The following is a 17152-nucleotide window of genomic DNA, read 5'->3' on the forward strand; positions in this document are numbered from 1 at the left end:
AGAGCATGTCCGGCATCATCTTTAAGGTATATGTAATCTGTAGAAGAAGTATGTAGGAAAAAATAGCCACAATTATAACTGAAGACAGAATTTAAAAGACTACTTTGCGTATGACGTCCTGTCAGCTAAACCATAAATGCCGTAACGCGCAGGTCAGCTACCAATCACGCCGCGCCTTTACCCTGACGACAGAGGCAAACTATTTTTTTTTAATTCGGTCTTCAATTATACTAATTCGTGACATTTAGATTATAAATAAGGTGTAAAGGATAGTGAAGCTGGTTCCCAAGTTTAATATAAAATTGGATCGATTGAGCCCATATTTATAGATTGAGCTATGAGTTTTTTAAATTTTAATCTACATCACAACATACACTTTTTACAAGTACAATGTTTTTTAAGGGTGGTCTTAACCATGGAATTACGGAAACTTTTGGGCCTCATAAGTGCTAAATTGTTTGTCTAAAGTATGTAAAACTTACATATATGAAGAATGGCAAAGACTCTATGACTCTGTGAGTTCAAATTTTTGGCCCATCTTTTTTCAGACCACGCACAAAAAATAAGAGTCACATTTTTTTTAATTAGATCAAAATAAGTAGGACACGTTTTTTATTATTTTGAATTTGGCCCAAAAATCATAAAAAAGGCCGATTTTGGCCCAAATTTTAAATATTTTTAGTGAAGTTGATAACGTTGGGCCATTCAGAGTAAGTCCATCTCTTACTCCCACACATTATTCTAATTGTATATATGTGACCGTCCACGGCGAATGAGCCGTAAATTCCTCCCCGGTCAATTTTGTTTTATTTCGTGTTTAAAAATAAACATCATAAACTTAAAAATGGTATATCATTTGACTTCAAACGATATCCAGAAGCGAGGTTATGGTTTGTTAAACTTTGCTCCTTCAACAAAATTATAGCTTTTACGTTTTTACATGTGTCTCTTTTTCCACATTGCTGGCAATATATATCAAACAGTCATAATTGGCGGTCAATTCAAATCATCCCCAAGTCAACGAGGTTTAAGAAAGTTCTCTCATTGTTAATTGTTGGTTATGCATACCTGTACAAAATACAATGCCTGGTAACCCACCACTTGAACAGGATTTAGCAAAAGCAAACAAAGACCAGAGCTATTAAAAGTTCTATAGCCGGCCATTTAAGGTAGAAGCTTATTATCCACTTCAACAATAGGATTATTGATTAGTTTTTGACTATCAAAATAAGATGGAAGTCGGGCCAGCTTAAGTTATCGATGAATACGACCTTCGTACACATTTTACACCGTAACACAGAATACAATTTAGGGAATTTACGGCTCGTTTGTGCTGCCGGGTCACATATGTTATATAATAATAATAATAATAATAATATCTTTATTTATTCACGGTAAAACAGGTTCAATATAAAAGTCATTGTTCTTCCACATGTCCGTGGCATATACACATTAAAGTAACAGAATTATAAATTAGTACGTACAATTATTAAAACATTATTAAAACAATAGTCAGTATATTACAAAATTATGAAAGCATAAGAACATGTTGTATCAACCATTATTAGTTATGAATGTAGATGATTGTAGAGATCTGTCAAGTTAACATCGTATTATGGTTACAGAGACATTAAATATTACTTCTACAACTTTACATCGGTTTGCCCGTTTGAATTATTTTATCCCGGTTATAATGTGTATGAAATTGGTACCCGCTCGTCTTATTGGGTCTTTGTGTTCATCTTACCATATTGTATTTATGCGGATTAAAATGGGAAGTTGTTCTTAGTCGTTCTGATATTCAGTAAGAACGTTTAGACTGGTTCCATTTTCGAAAATACTTACGCAGCAAACACAAAACGTTTTAAAAACGTTTTATACAGGTTATATTTTGGGTTTTTTTTCCTAAAAACGTTTTAATAACATTATATGTTTTCATACAAAACGTTTTGAAACGTTTTGTACGAAAACACACTACAATAATATACAAAAATATTTTGTCAACATTTAAATAACATTATGTAAGAATATTTGGAGAAAGTTATCATAAAATGTTTTTGAATGTTATGAAAACGTTTTTATACCCTTTATATAGCTTGACGTTTTCTGGCAACCATTTAACCTTCTGCGAATGCTGTCGAAAACATTTTGTGTGTGTTTTTTTTTAGTTTATGCGGCATTCAAATATTTAATTTGCCACGCTGTTTTTATGAACGCCGTTTTCCTATAAAATAAAAAGAACACAAACTACCCCTATCGCATAAGTGTTGCCAAAATGTAATTAAAAAAATCATTCAAAAACATATCAAATTATTCGTCTGGTCCTAAGAATGATAAAAACGTGTGCGTATGACATATATTAATTTATGAAGCTCAGCAGGTCCCAGGTCAATGTGCATGCTGTACAGAGGTTAGAAATTAAACTTGCTCCCATATTCGTTCAAATGAAAGCATACTGTTCCTCAAGTTTAGGGATAAAAACGTGTGCGTAGGACATATATTAATTTATGATGTTCAGCAGGTCCAAGGTCAATTTGCATGTTGTACAGGGGTTAAAATTAAACTTGCTCCGATATTCGTGAAAATGTAAGCATACTGTTCCTCAAGTTTGGGGGATTCAGGAAAATAATGGGTTGCACTATCTGCGAAGTGAAGTTCCGAAGATAGATGATATTAAATAAAAAACAAACGCCATTACATCCTAGGGAATCCTGCTCGCATTTTAACTCTTTGCTGCGTAACATACTAGCCACATATCGCTGATAGTGCAAACTATTCCTTTCCTGAAACGTCTAAGCTAGAGGAACAATTTGCTTGATAACAAGAAATTGATCTTATACTTGGAGACCGTACCAAATTAAATATACAAGTTTGCGTATGACGTCCTGTCAACCAAACCAAAAATGCTATACTGCGCAGGTCAGCGACCAATCACGGTGCGCCTTTGCCCTGACGTGAGAAGCAAACTAGTCTTTTTAATTCGGTCTTTAATTATAGAATTTTCATGCCCCATAACTTCTTAAATGTAGGCCGTACTCGCACAACATTTTCATTTCTGGGATCCATGTGACCAGACAAACAATTTTACTTGTTTGAAAGTGTTATTAGAATAAAATAAATGCTTGCTCCATGCAGGCCATTTTGGGGATCTGTTTTAAGGATCCTGTTCTCAAAATACTGCTTGACAGACAACATAATCAAATTCTTCGAACACAATTTAACCAAAAAACAAACAAACGAAAACTGCCTAATGGAACGCAATTATTCAAAATTAAAACCAGTCTTATGCAACTAAGAGTTTCTGCCTCATCAACATCAGCACAGATGATTTCCATCAAAGAAATGGTTGAGCGTGGTTCATCATGTGCAGCATAGACTATTGTTCTCTTCTATTCCGATGATGAGCTTAAGTATTGGCGTTAATTATTAACATTTCTAATAGGCCTCTAGGACTTGAATGACACCTGACCCCAAATGACTTGTCCCTTGAGTGAATCTAAATGACCTATGACCACAGAGTGACTTAAATGGCCATAAAAGAGCTTTAAACCCAAATGCCCCATGCGCCAAAATGACCCAAGACCACAAAGTGACTCTGAATGACCCATTACCCTGAAACCGATCCCTGAACTAAAGAAACCACACATAATCCCTTACCAAATGACTGAAAGCCCAAACCACCCTTGACCCCAAAAGACCACTGATTCCCAAATGACTCAAAGATCCTCGACCACTGAGGCGATTGTGACACCAGATTTACCCCCCAAATGACCTCTGTTCTCAAAGTGATCATAATGACCACTAGGGCCACCTGTCCCCAAATCACATCAGACCCCAAAAATGAACCCTGACTCGACAGTGGCACAACAGTAATTCAGACCCCTGCCCCATTGACATAATTACTGTCGTCAGTAGACATGTATAGCAATAATATAGTGCATACCTATTATGTCATCAGTAGTAAGCAATAATACAGTTTAAGATTACTATCTTCGATAGATAATATAAAAAAAGTAAATAATTACAATTTCGAATTTTTGTGTTGACAAATTATTTAGCAAAAATGTTTGCCAAATAATATTTGAAAATTTCGATTTTTTTTTGTTTAATGTTGTTGTATTATTTTTTCAGTATGACAGGTATTAAAACACATAAATATTTTGGTGTTTGCTGGATGGTATCTATATAAACTCCTCAAAAAAAGTTTGGAAACTTATAAAAACGGCTTTATATCAGAAAAATTTGAAATCTATTTCCATATTATTTCATATCAATACAAGCGTTGTTCTTTCCTGTCAAAAATGACACCAAATTTGTGACCATAACCTATTTTATTGTTGAGTAACTGTCTTTGAAAGACAAGGAGGTCTCAAACAAAATGTGCCAAATATGCCATTGTCTGCGCCATTTGCATCAAGAAACATGAATAAGGAATACCACACTGTTTCATTAAAAACGGTTTTTGTACTGTCAGTCTCACGTACCGGTCTTCTGCAGCCGTTGTTTTTCTTGGATGGCCACTTCTGGGTCTGTCTTTGACATCTCCGGTCTGACGAAACTTGACTTTTAGCTTGGAGATCATACTGCAGGAAAATCCAAATGTTGTCGTGATTCTGAGGTATGCCAGCTGTCCAGGTCTGGTAATCGAACCATGTTTGCTTAGAAATTTCTTGCAAATGACCACTATGAAGAAGTGACCAGCAAGATAGGTTGACTTGCGTTGATCTGTTTGAATCCACAAGTAGTAGAACTGCTAATCCCATCCTAGCACTTTTCATTCAACATGATGTACTGCAAACAACTGTTCATTCATTCTTTTATTCATGCATTAAACCACTCGTTCATTCATTCAGAGCAATAAGATGAGCGCAGATAATGGTCAGTTTCGCACATTTTCTTTGAGACCTCTCTGTCTTTCAAAGCAAGTTACTCAGCCGTGGAATAAGCTATCGTCACAAATGAGGTATCATTGTTGACAGAAAAGAACAATGTTTTCGCCGGTATGAAAAATATGGAGAGAGATTTCAAAATTTTCTGATATACAACCGTTTTTGAAAGTTTCCAAACTTTTTTTGAGGTCATATATATTGCTCGGACAGCATCATATCATTGGCAAGCTAATATTATGAGAACAATGAAAATGACTCCTTTTTTGAGAAAATAAGACGTTTAAAATTGATATTCCGTCATAAAATGAGATGTGCCTGCTTTGAGAGAAGGGACTGTAATACAATACAATACAATTCAATACAAAGATCATTTCCAAAAGGCTTACAAAATACCTTAATACTACAACTTAAACTACAATTGAATGTGCATCTTAAAATACAAAGTACAATACCAATAAGAACATGTTAAGGGCACAAAAAAAAATTTAAGCGCTTTTTTGAAAATATTAATTGTAGATGAAGATTGTCTAATATAGACAGGTAGCTTATTCCACTCTTTTAATGCAAAAACTGTGAAAGTTCTATCTCCAGCTGAGATTCTAGTCATGGGATAGTCAAGACAAAGATAATCATTGCAAGATCGGAGTTGTCTCTTTGGAATATACAATGATAAGCAATTTGACAAATATGTTGGTCCTTGGTTGTGAAGACATTTATATACAAGCAAAAGTAATTTGAAAATGATCCTTTGGCGTATTGGAAGCCAATGAAGTGATTTCAAAAGTGGTCCCGGTGAGTGTTTTCGGTCGACTTCAAATACAAGACGTGCTGCCCAGTTTTTAAGACGTTGAAGACGAGTAATATGAGTAGATGGTGATGAGGAGAGAAGGTCATTGCAATAGTCAAGACGAGAGAGAATCAATGTAAACGCTCTCAATGCACAGAACGTATACTGTTGTTGTATTAAGTATTACAAATTTAATGGTTTTTAAACATATGGATAAAATCAGCCGCTTCTTTTTATATATTTGTAAATTGTGATATTACAATTCATATGTATATCTATATCATGAGAAATATTTGGACTAAAAAATAAAAATAAAATTTTGACCTTAGAATTTCAGCGTGATCAATCTAGTATATTCACCGCTGTTTATTTTGCGTAAAATCGGCAAATTAGTTGTACCGAAAGAACTTGAAACGGCTGATAAAGAGGCTATGCCCTTGGCACAATTAAAGATGGATGCTCGTGGTCTGCACGTAAACAATAGCCGTGGTGGAATAAAAATGCTGCAAAAAGGTGTTAATATTTCAAGAGTAACTACATTTTCGTATCGAAGGTAATTATTTGATCTGAAATATTCTTAAAATGAATTCTGTTTCATCATCAGCGAATTCTGTACTTGTTTCCCGAGCTCTGCATTGTGATTGACCGTGCTGCAACAAGGCAGTAGCAGCGGTATGATTTTCAAATCTTTTTGAACTTTTCCCATGATTTTGGGCACTTGGTACACTTTCTTTTATATCTGATCTTGTATGCAAGTAAATAAAAACGCTCTCAATAGGCTGAATTAATGAATGCCCCAAGGTTAAAAAATTTACTTATTTTTTTAATAATAAACGATTTCAATATCATGCATGTACATGGCATGCATGTATGTCTGAGTGATATGCCATGTAAATGGGTATGTGTATGTAAACATGTACGTTAGCATGGCCGTGGATGTACCTGGAAGTACCATATATTGCACAGAGATACGCAATATTAAATATTATCAATTGCAGCTGGTTTCAGTGTTTGTGCATGAAGATCGTATTTGTGTGTCATTTGATGCTAGAAATGTACCTATTTAATGACGATGTAGCACAAAGTGAATGATGACCTTCTCTGGACAGTAATAGACCATACAATTGAACTATAAACTACATTTGTCTTAATCACAAGAGATACGCAATATTAAATATTATACCAAGCAGCTGGTTTCTGTTTCGTTGAAGTAAGCTTACTGTTTGTGTGTCATTTGATCTAGAAATGTATCTATTATCCACGATGACACAGTGTGAACTCTGGACAGAGATAGACCATGGAACTATAAACTACTTCAGTCACGTCTTAATCGTTTCCAATTTTCAAACGCATTAAACAATAATTTATTCTATTTTATGAGATTGCTTTACGCTTCACTGATTCCGACATAATTTGAGATAACTCCAAAGCTCAATCCATAATAATCAATCGTCGAGTACTTCACCCCCCCCTACACCACATTTCGCCATACTGCATTTCAGAAACGCTTGCTGTTAGAATAAGAAAAATGTTAATGCTTATTTATTGCACATTCTAGGGAAGCGTGGTTACCGTTTTAAAATAACCGAGTGAGAGGGTTTTCAAGAAAATATTTTTCCTGTCAAAACTGAAGCATCCTCTGTATAAAAGAAAATATGAATATTAACTGCACATCATATATAACGATTCGTGATACCCAATTGTGGCACATTTGATGTCGTTTATGAGGCAGAGAATTTTATTTCAATTTTATATACGCCAAAATATTTTTTTAATTGAGCGAGAATGGCGATAGAAAAAACGTTGAAAATTCCATGTATAAATTACATTAGACCCCACCAATGATTACTGTTTCGTTTGTATGGTAATCTAATCTTTTATTTCCTGAAATAAAATTAGGGGTCTAATGTGGATTAATTGTATAATTGATGAAAACATCGACGTGTATAAAAGAAGCTACAAGAAAAATGGTAGGCCACGCCACATTGATAATCTATGTTTTTAGTATACGGCGAGTTCGTAGCGCACGTGTGAATCAAAATCGATATACTATTGTGCGTGTATAGCCTCATTTATTGTTCTATTTCAGTATATAAAATACGCAGTTATCAACAATTGAGCGCTATTAATACACATTAATGTTTTTAAACAAATAAAATTCCAAAATATGGTACGTTTTCTGTTTTTGCTTGTCACGTGGTGTGTTGAAGTAATGAAGTTGCGATTATATTTTAAATTTTCATCATGACACCATCAAGCCCTGATAGCCGAGCGGTCTAAGGCGCAGGTGTTATGTCATTATTGTATAGGAGTACATTATAGCGGCTCAGTGCAGCGTGGGTTTGAACCCCGCCGGCGCCTCTGACAAAATAAATTTCATTTTTTTTTTAATTTCATATTATGTTAGGGAAATGTGGCTTGGATAATGTATGTATGGCGAAGAGTGGTGTGCCCCCCCCCATCATCCCAGATGCACCCATCCTAGAAAATGTGGGGCTGTAAGCTGGGTTTACATAGGAATTAACCTGTTGGTGCGCTGTAGGGGTGGAACGTTATGGAACATTATGTAATTTTCTGGATCTGGTTCAATATTCCCAACGCTCTTAAAGAGCCAAGCAAGAAGAAGTGTGATGTGTGCTAGGGTATTTAGTCCTTTTCCTGCTTGCTTATATGTGCTATGGTTGCTGATTTGAATTGCTTATTATCTTGGATGGTTACTATATGCTTTGTGGTAGGTTGTTCCAGTCTTTTATTGTCTGCGGGAAGAATGAGAACTTGTGACAGTCATTGTTGAATGTCTTCAGCTTGTAGGATTCGCTGTGATTGTGTCTGGATAGATTTTATGAAACATGGACAGTCGGGCTGCTTTCCTACTGTTTTCCAGTGTATCCCATTGAAGGGCATTCAACATTGCTGTAACGCTGCTTGTGCGTCGGAAATCATTGCAGACGAATCTTACCGCTCTTCTTTTAATCTTTTCTAGCTGGTCTTTCAAATCTTGGGTGTGTGGATCCCAGATGGTAGACGAGTATTCCAAGTGGGGTCGTACTAAAGTCTGGTAAGCCGTAGCTTCCAGGTCCTTTGGACATGAATATAGGTTACGTCTGATAAATCCCAGGGCCCTATTGGCCTTAGCCACTTTGGATTGGATATGATTCCCACACTTGAGATCAGATGTTATTTCGACACCAAGATATGAGTGAGATGATATGTTTTGTAAGATTTTGTTTCCTAATGTGTATTGATGTTGTTTGGGAGTTTTTGCATGTGTGAGTCTAAGAACAAAACACTTGTCGACATTGAAGCTCATTTGCCACATATCCTGCCACGTGGACAATGTGTTCAGATCGTCTTGCAGTTTTTGTACATCCGATTGATTGTTTATGGTGTTGTACATCACACATTCATCAGCGAACAATCTGACGTTGGATTTGATGTTGTTCGGCAAGTCGTTCAGATACAAGAGAAATAGCAGCGGACCTAAGACAGTACCCTGGGGCACTCCTGACTTAACCGGTACCCAGGAGGATGTATCTCCATCAACAACAACTCTCTGTATCCGCTTTGTTACAAAATTAGAGATCCAGTTAAAGGTATTGCCTGTGATGCCATAATCATTGATATTGTCTAAAAGGCGCTGGATCACTAGATCAACTTGAGATCGCTTATCTAAGGATTCTGCAAGGTCGTCAACTGTCTGGATCAACTGCGTTTCGCAGGAGTGTTGTTGTCGAAAACCATGCTGCTTGTTACACCATGTTAGCAAGGGAAGTTCGGAAATAAACATGGCCGATTACGACGGGGTGATCGCATCTAAAATCTTGCTAAATTTGCACTTCAAATGCGACGGAAAAACCCCATGTAGGTTCGGTCAGTTGAGCATTTTTCTTGTGCAAATGACCTTAAAATACCTGTAAAATTGCTAAGATCTGTACAAATTTTGCATTTTTTTTTTTCACTTACTTCACTCATAGTTTTTTTTTATTTGCTGTATTTTCACAGAAAAGAACATAGATGTTCACGAGAAACTGGTCGAAGACATGTAGTTCCATTTATGAAGAGGGCTGGTTCTGGTGTACATTATGACATTGTTATCGCATGGAAGCACGTGTGGCCGAGTGGATTAAGCGCCCGACTCATAATGCATAGGCTGTGAGTTCGAGCCCCGCTCGTGCCAACGTGTTGTGTCCTTGGGCAAGGCACTTTATCCTCATTGCCTAACTGGGGGATGTGGTTGGGTTGGATTGGATGTTTGTATAGTTGTTTGTTTCAATGTTGCAATATTGGCGCTGATTTAGCTGCTGCCTGCAAATTGCATTGTGTCTGTCTAGGTGTGTTTAATGTACAATTCTAGCAATTTGACCTGCGGGTCACCATTAGAGTTTGAAATAAAATCTTCCTTCCTTTTATGATATGACTTAACCACACGCCTGGACAAGGATGTTCTACAATGATGTGCAAATCATGTTAAATTTGCTTTATTGGTTGGACTTCTTAAACACAAACGATGCGATGCTGAGGTCAAAAGGGTTCAGAGGATGCTCGAAGTTGAAATGGTCTCTAATTTAATATATGTCCTTCCATGATAAATAAGAAAAATAATAGTTTGCATTATATCATGATTACAGTGACTTTAGGCGTGTGATAGTTTTTATTATATCACTCATACATTAATTCTAGACAGTTCATTGGTTGATTACCATTTATCATTTTTACCATCACCCTCTCCGTGTGATAGTCTTTACCATCATAGTGCTCTGCCGTAGTGCACCTGCGCCAAGCCGTGCGCTGACTCTTAGACTCGCCGATTTAGTTATGGGGTGGACCCCAAAATGTGAAATATATCATGGCAAAACATGGTGTTATGTTGATGAAAAAATGTATTTCCTACCTTAAATAGTATTTTAGTAATAGAATTTATGCATGAGTGATATAAAACAAATATTAACTGTCTTAAATTCGTGTAATGGTCGAAATATAATCACTCGGTGAAAGATGTATTGTTCCATTCCACGAGCAGGCGGGCCCAATAGGAATCTTGTAGTGTAGAACTAGGATGTTTTGCTACCTTGGTAACACATCAAAAATTCAAAATAGGACAATACACATCGAGTCGTATATTGAGTTCTATAATTTAGTCAATTTGAAATTGATAATTGTTGTGTAATAACCTGGATAAGAAAGCACCCTAGATAGTTAAAACTATTCTCTTTGTCTGATTTCTTGCAAGAAGACCAATAATTTGAGATCATTTTCATCAAAATCAGAGCAAATTTCATTTTCACCACCTGCGGGGAAAAATTAGACCTATGACGTCACAATGTTACTATTTTTCCCTCTCTATGAAGGCCTTCAAAAATCGTTTGATTGGTGTAAGCCGTAATGTAAAAAACACTTTGATAGCAAGAACCAATCAGAGCAAGCGTTAGAAAAATCCAAAACATGCATTGATTGTGTGTATTGTGCACTCCGCGTATTACGCGCAGTGTTTCGCGCGCATTCGCGTCGCGTAGGATTGATTCATTTTTCGGGCGGGTTGATGCATTTATATTTGGTTCACATTTTTAGTGATAATTTGTTATAATAATGCATCAACGTCAGCGCGCGTGCATTATTTGGTCTAATATCTCTCCCAACAAGTAATACGCGTTCATTAACCTATAAATAATTTACATGATCATGAATGATTATCATTAATAAGTACACAGTAGACTGCTGTATAAATGTCAATAACTCCATAAGGAATCACATTTAAAAAAAAAAAAACACTTCCATGTTCTTTTTGCATGAGTGCTTGAAAGGGATGACATTTTATGTTATACATAGGTTTTAAAGAATTTGATTAATTTTTGCCGACGTATGAGCCTATAGGGGCATTTCGGATGTCCTTTTTGGGTGATGGCGTTCAAATACGTCTTGGCAGATAAAATAATCGATTTTAGCATACCCGAATTAACAAAAATCAGTTAGTTGCCAGACTTGCCGAATGACGCTCAAGCATTATATCAAAATAGAACTATATCTATTAGTGGGCTCAATGCATGCATCAAGTTAGGGAAGTTACCCAAACGTTATTACAATAAATGTATTAGATACAAATCATTCTTCAATGATCCACAGATGAAATGAGACAAATGTTTAAAAACACTTTTGACACCATATAATGTGAGTGCATTTAATTTTTATTGTATATTATACAGACAACAGAGTATTGATTAGTTATCTTAGTCAAGCTTTAGAACAAGCCAAACAAAGTGCTTCCAAGTAGCATACTATATGTATCACCATGATTACTAAGACGTCTGTTCTTATACATTGATAATATCTCAAGTTTGCACCCTGCTCCCATGACGTGTCTGCAAATTTCAACCCGTTAGAGTCCATTACGCTAGGGCAAGAAACATGTTTATCTCCACAACTTTTTCTTTGGTGGATGGTCATTCTGAAAACCTTTAATAAAAATCATGGCCAAAACTTGCACAACTATCAAACGAACTAGTCATGATATAATGTGTGAATTGAGACTTGCATCGCTTCAGTCAAACGATTTAGAATTGAAAGTGTGGAGAAACTGTTCAAAAACTGTATGTGTTATAATTAAAGATATCAGAAACAATCACATAAGGGTCAATCGGTTACGGACAACCAGTTTTCTGTTGGCCATATCTGTAAGGGTAACCATGGGTGCAATGCGACAGGTTTCCATTGAACAGGCCAAAGCTGAGGCAGAGACAAACTTGTGATAACTACGATTATATTGATTGCATTATTAAAGCCATAGTATAACTTTTGCTGAGGAGAACGCCCTCAAAATATTTTAAATTCTGGTTTTTACACGAATTTATTTATTTATTTATTTATTTATTTATTTGGAAAACGCTTTTATAACAGCGGCACCCACCGTCTTGGTGGTGCATCCATATAAACAAAAGTTAACAAGAATTAAAGATGATATTGAAAGTATTTACAAACGTTAACAATATAAACAGAAATACAAAAAAGAATACTTAAAATACTAAAGTAGAAATACTAAAAAGAATACTAATTTGGCTTGCATTCATCGTCCGCCCGTGGGTCAAATGAAGTGAGGAAAAAAGAATGAAGCAAATAAAGCCGCCAGCATCAAAAGCCAATTGGCCCCTGGGTGGAAGCTGAGTGCCAGCCACTTAAAACTACATCAACTGGATATATACATAATACATTATACAATAGACAAGATTGTAGTCAGTGTGGTGAAGAATTAAGACTAGGGGTCTGTTACCGTCAAGCAAAATTTTAAATATGTGGACAAACTCAAAAAAAATAGAAATCCTTAATCCTTTTAGCATGGAAAGGGTTTAGGGGGACATTTAAAAATGACATTTAAAAGTTGCATTTGGCCTGTTGGCATGGTAACGGACAAAACAAATTTTAGTCGAAAATGACCAAAATTTACAATTTTCATTTTTGAAAAAGGGCAAAGTTTTGTCGAATGCCACAAATATATAAGATGTGATATAATTTTTTTATTTTTTTCTTCAGATAGGGGCATGCTTTGGTAGTCCTTGAAATGAAGAAAGAGCTTGTCACTCTTTTAAAAGATCCTTTAATTTTAAGTAGAAAAAACACATTTTTGGGCAAAAATTGTAAATGTCATTTTACCCCAACATTGTAGGGGTGTAACTGTAAAGAAGAAGTTGATATTTTGTAATTGTATGGTGGCATAGCTAGAGTGAACCCTTGCTGACAGATATATAGTTTCAAAAAATTGGGGTCTCAACTTCTAAAGAAGTTCTGGCTTTTTAAAAGTACCAAGTTTTTTGAAAAAATGTGTATTTTTAAGGGGAATTTATGAGCAAAAAGACAAATTCCGCTCAAAAGGATTGTGTTTAAATAACCGTAATGAAATAATTATTGAATATATTTCTATTGATGAAAAGATTAAGTGACTTCTTAAATTTGAGTCTCAGTTTTAAATGGTACAAACTAGCTATATTATACATTATACAGACCTTTTAAGCATGTTAAGCAGATTAGACAGATCGCAGCGCTATTCAAATACAGATAGAGGGCAGCGCTTGGAAGCCAGGTTGCTTTTAGCATCAGACAGCTAGCTACCCGGTACAAACAACAGAGTTCACCAACTTTACGAGAACACCAATCAGGGGCTGTGCAATAATGATAAGCCCTGTAGGAAGGGTAAATATGGGGGTGTCGAAGAATTTTTGGCAACCCCCCAAAAGGGGGGAGCAATTTTTGGCAGGTCAAAGGGGTGAGGGGTCTAGTACATGAACCTATACCATGGTTCCTAGCCGTCGCAAAGGAGCTCATAGGGTACTGACAATATACCGGTAAACGACACATCTGATTTGCCCAGATTTTTGTTTGCCACTGCAAGCTAGGTGGTGGCAATGGACATTGGAGCACATTTACGGGGCAGACTATACTACAGACACGTTCTGATAAGGGCTTAGAAAAACAGTTCAGAAATGTTCAATATGCAAAATTCTTTGCTCACTACGCTTGCATTATACATCTAGACCATTATTATAAGGTTTGCAAATTGGGAACTCAAACATATGTCATGTGCGGGGGGGGGAGATTTGTTGGCAGGCCGGCCCGGAAGGGCAAGCAATTCTTTTGGCACGCCGTTTGGAAGTTTTAAGCCTAGCCCTCAACATCAGGAAGCATGTAAAGTTTCATCTCCAGCAGATGGATCTTCAGGAATTCAACATCAGAAAATGTTAACCAAGAAACATTTGAAAATCATCAACATCATGAACTATGTGCTGCTTTTAACATCAGGCAGCTACTAGTACTAACCCAGTACAATCAACAGTGTTTACAAATTCTACGAGAACAACAATCAACAATAGGAAGTATGTGAAGCTTTATCTTCAGTAGATGAATCTACTAGCTACGGTTGATTCAAGAGGTATATTGCAAACGCTATTCAGTTACCCAAGGAAACATGTACATCGACATACATAAAGCATTGAAGCATTGACGCTAGTAGCTCACATTCAGTCAGGAAAATATGACAAAATTACAAACATCAAAATTAAAAAGCCTTCTAGCCAAGATAAGAGGAAATACAAACGGACAGCAATGCATTCTTCCTGAATCAGAGATATGATTAGGTCATGAATTGGCCCTAAAGGTTATATACCACGAATAGGCCTGGGCGATACATGGAAATACGACGAGTAACTATTTGTTTGCATGGCATCTGAAAAGACTGCTTTAAAATCGCTGAATTTGATTAAGTAATATAGCCAAAAAAGTACTTTTTAGGGTTTCATGCTTCAAAATGGTATTATTTTCTCTCATTATATGACATTTTTGTTGTAATAGTACCAAAATTCATACGCACGGCTACGGTTTTTAGTAAATATTCGCCCTACCATATTGTAACTTTCAGCTTCGAGTGCGCACTGCCATTTTGAGGTGTTTACGGTTCAGTGCGTAAAAACAAGAAAAGTCTCAGGTCAACCTATGTTGAGTTTTTGATCATTTGGCATCTAAATCATATAGTTTCACCTGATATTAGTGGCATTTAACTGTGAGAGTTCTGAATATGAGAAACGTCCACCCGAAATTAGCCATTTTGCCATTGAAACCCGTGTAATACATAATTAGTGGTATTTAACCTATAGTCAGCAAGAAACAAACAAACCCAATTTCCAAGAAGCAGAAAGAATTTATTATTGATGGGTATGAGCACGGAGAAGTCACTGGGAATCCGGGCTGGGAATAGAGAGACCCTTCTGCTGTTGCTAAGCAAATGCGTTTTTTGGCGGATGTAAAATAGCAACAAGGGGGCATTTAGCATGTTTAGCAGGACTACATCTGAGACGAGTATCTGACCCCACAACACACAAGTAGTTTTTTTCCGAGAGATCAATGATGAACTTGCAGATCCTGCAGATACAATGGTATATCAAGAGTGCCTAAAGCAAGCGGTGCAGAAACCAGAACTTTATCATCCCATTACTCCTATTACTTTGGGGACAAATAGATTATTTAGAGTACAAGATGACAAACTTAGCAGTGTCAGCATCAAAACTCTCACAGACATCTGTCAGGCACTACTGTTAGCTACTGTTCATTATCTCATTAGAAAATCCCACACATGAGCGACTCCGTTTATATTTCTAACAATCTACACAAAGTAAAGACTTGAGCATCACTTTATGATGGGTTGGCAATGGCTTCACCATGTCCACATTTAACTTTAAAAAACAAACAAAAAACTGTGACATTGCATTTTAAAAACAATTAATCAAGTGCATTGTCCAGTCCCCCATGTTTTTATAAACATTTTTCTACAATGTTTGTACAATGTTTGATCTTTCTTACATTTGAGATTTGTTTTCAGTATCATGCAGTCTTAGAACTAAATTTATAGATAACATTGTATAAAACAAAGAAAAATGTTACTTGGTATGTCAGTTGCTGTTGTTGCTATAAACCCCAGATAAGGTAGAAACAACTGGTAAAAAGGACTTAAATATTATAAATCCACGAAATTATCACATTCTCATTATGTTTAAACCATATTTAGATTATTGGTGAGGTATTTCAGATAAAGTCAATCAATGAGTCCAGTAGTGAATATAGGCCTAAATAAGAAGTAGAAATTATTATTATACATGGAAAACCCCTAGCCTACTCCAGAGTAGTGACCAACTGAAATATAATGTGTTTTATTTGGTTTCAATAGTTATAATCGATTTATCCATTGTTTAGGAAGAGTAGAGATTGTAAATGACAGATAACTACCACCAAGAAATTAATGCCCATGGTAACCATTTTGCGCCCAACTTTGCACATTTTTCATGCATTAAACCATATGGCTGGGGAGGGGTCACTGGCAGTTTACTAAGTGAAAATTACTTAAATAAATGATAACCAATGGTTATGATGGGTCAATGAACTATTCTGGGTATGTCATTTGCAAATCACAAGCCAATAAAGGAGTTTTTATACTGTGAAAGTGCTATGTAATTAGCTAATTTTTATCGAAAATAGCGAACTTTCTTCAAAGTAAAACTTCGTTATGGGGTAAAGACCCCAATTTTTTTATTGGTTGGTTGATCATCCCCATTCATAGTCATTCTCAACCAACCCCTGACTTTAATCAGCAAACTTCTTCTTGAGAGTTATTGAATTTCAAAGTTATACCACTTTTACTAATGAAAAAAATTGCAAAAAAGAGGGATTTTGCATTGCATATTACACAACATTCTAGATGGGTGAGAAAACTGGCAATACTATTTTTGTAACGTCTAATACATAGGTATTTATCAGCAGCAATTTAAATTGTTCCATACTTCTAGCAATTTCATTAGTGCTAGCTAGAAAAATATGTCTTTTTCGAACTGTAAAATTGAAAAAATGTACTTTCCCTGTGGCAATCTTCAAAGAACCGTTACCATGGCAACAATGGATTTTCGAATTTTTGATCAAGTCACAAAATCTTTAGACCCAAATACCT

Source organism: Amphiura filiformis, chromosome 18 (assembly GCF_039555335.1).
Source record: "Amphiura filiformis chromosome 18, Afil_fr2py, whole genome shotgun sequence".
Lineage (NCBI taxonomy): Eukaryota > Metazoa > Echinodermata > Ophiuroidea > Amphilepidida > Amphiuridae > Amphiura > Amphiura filiformis.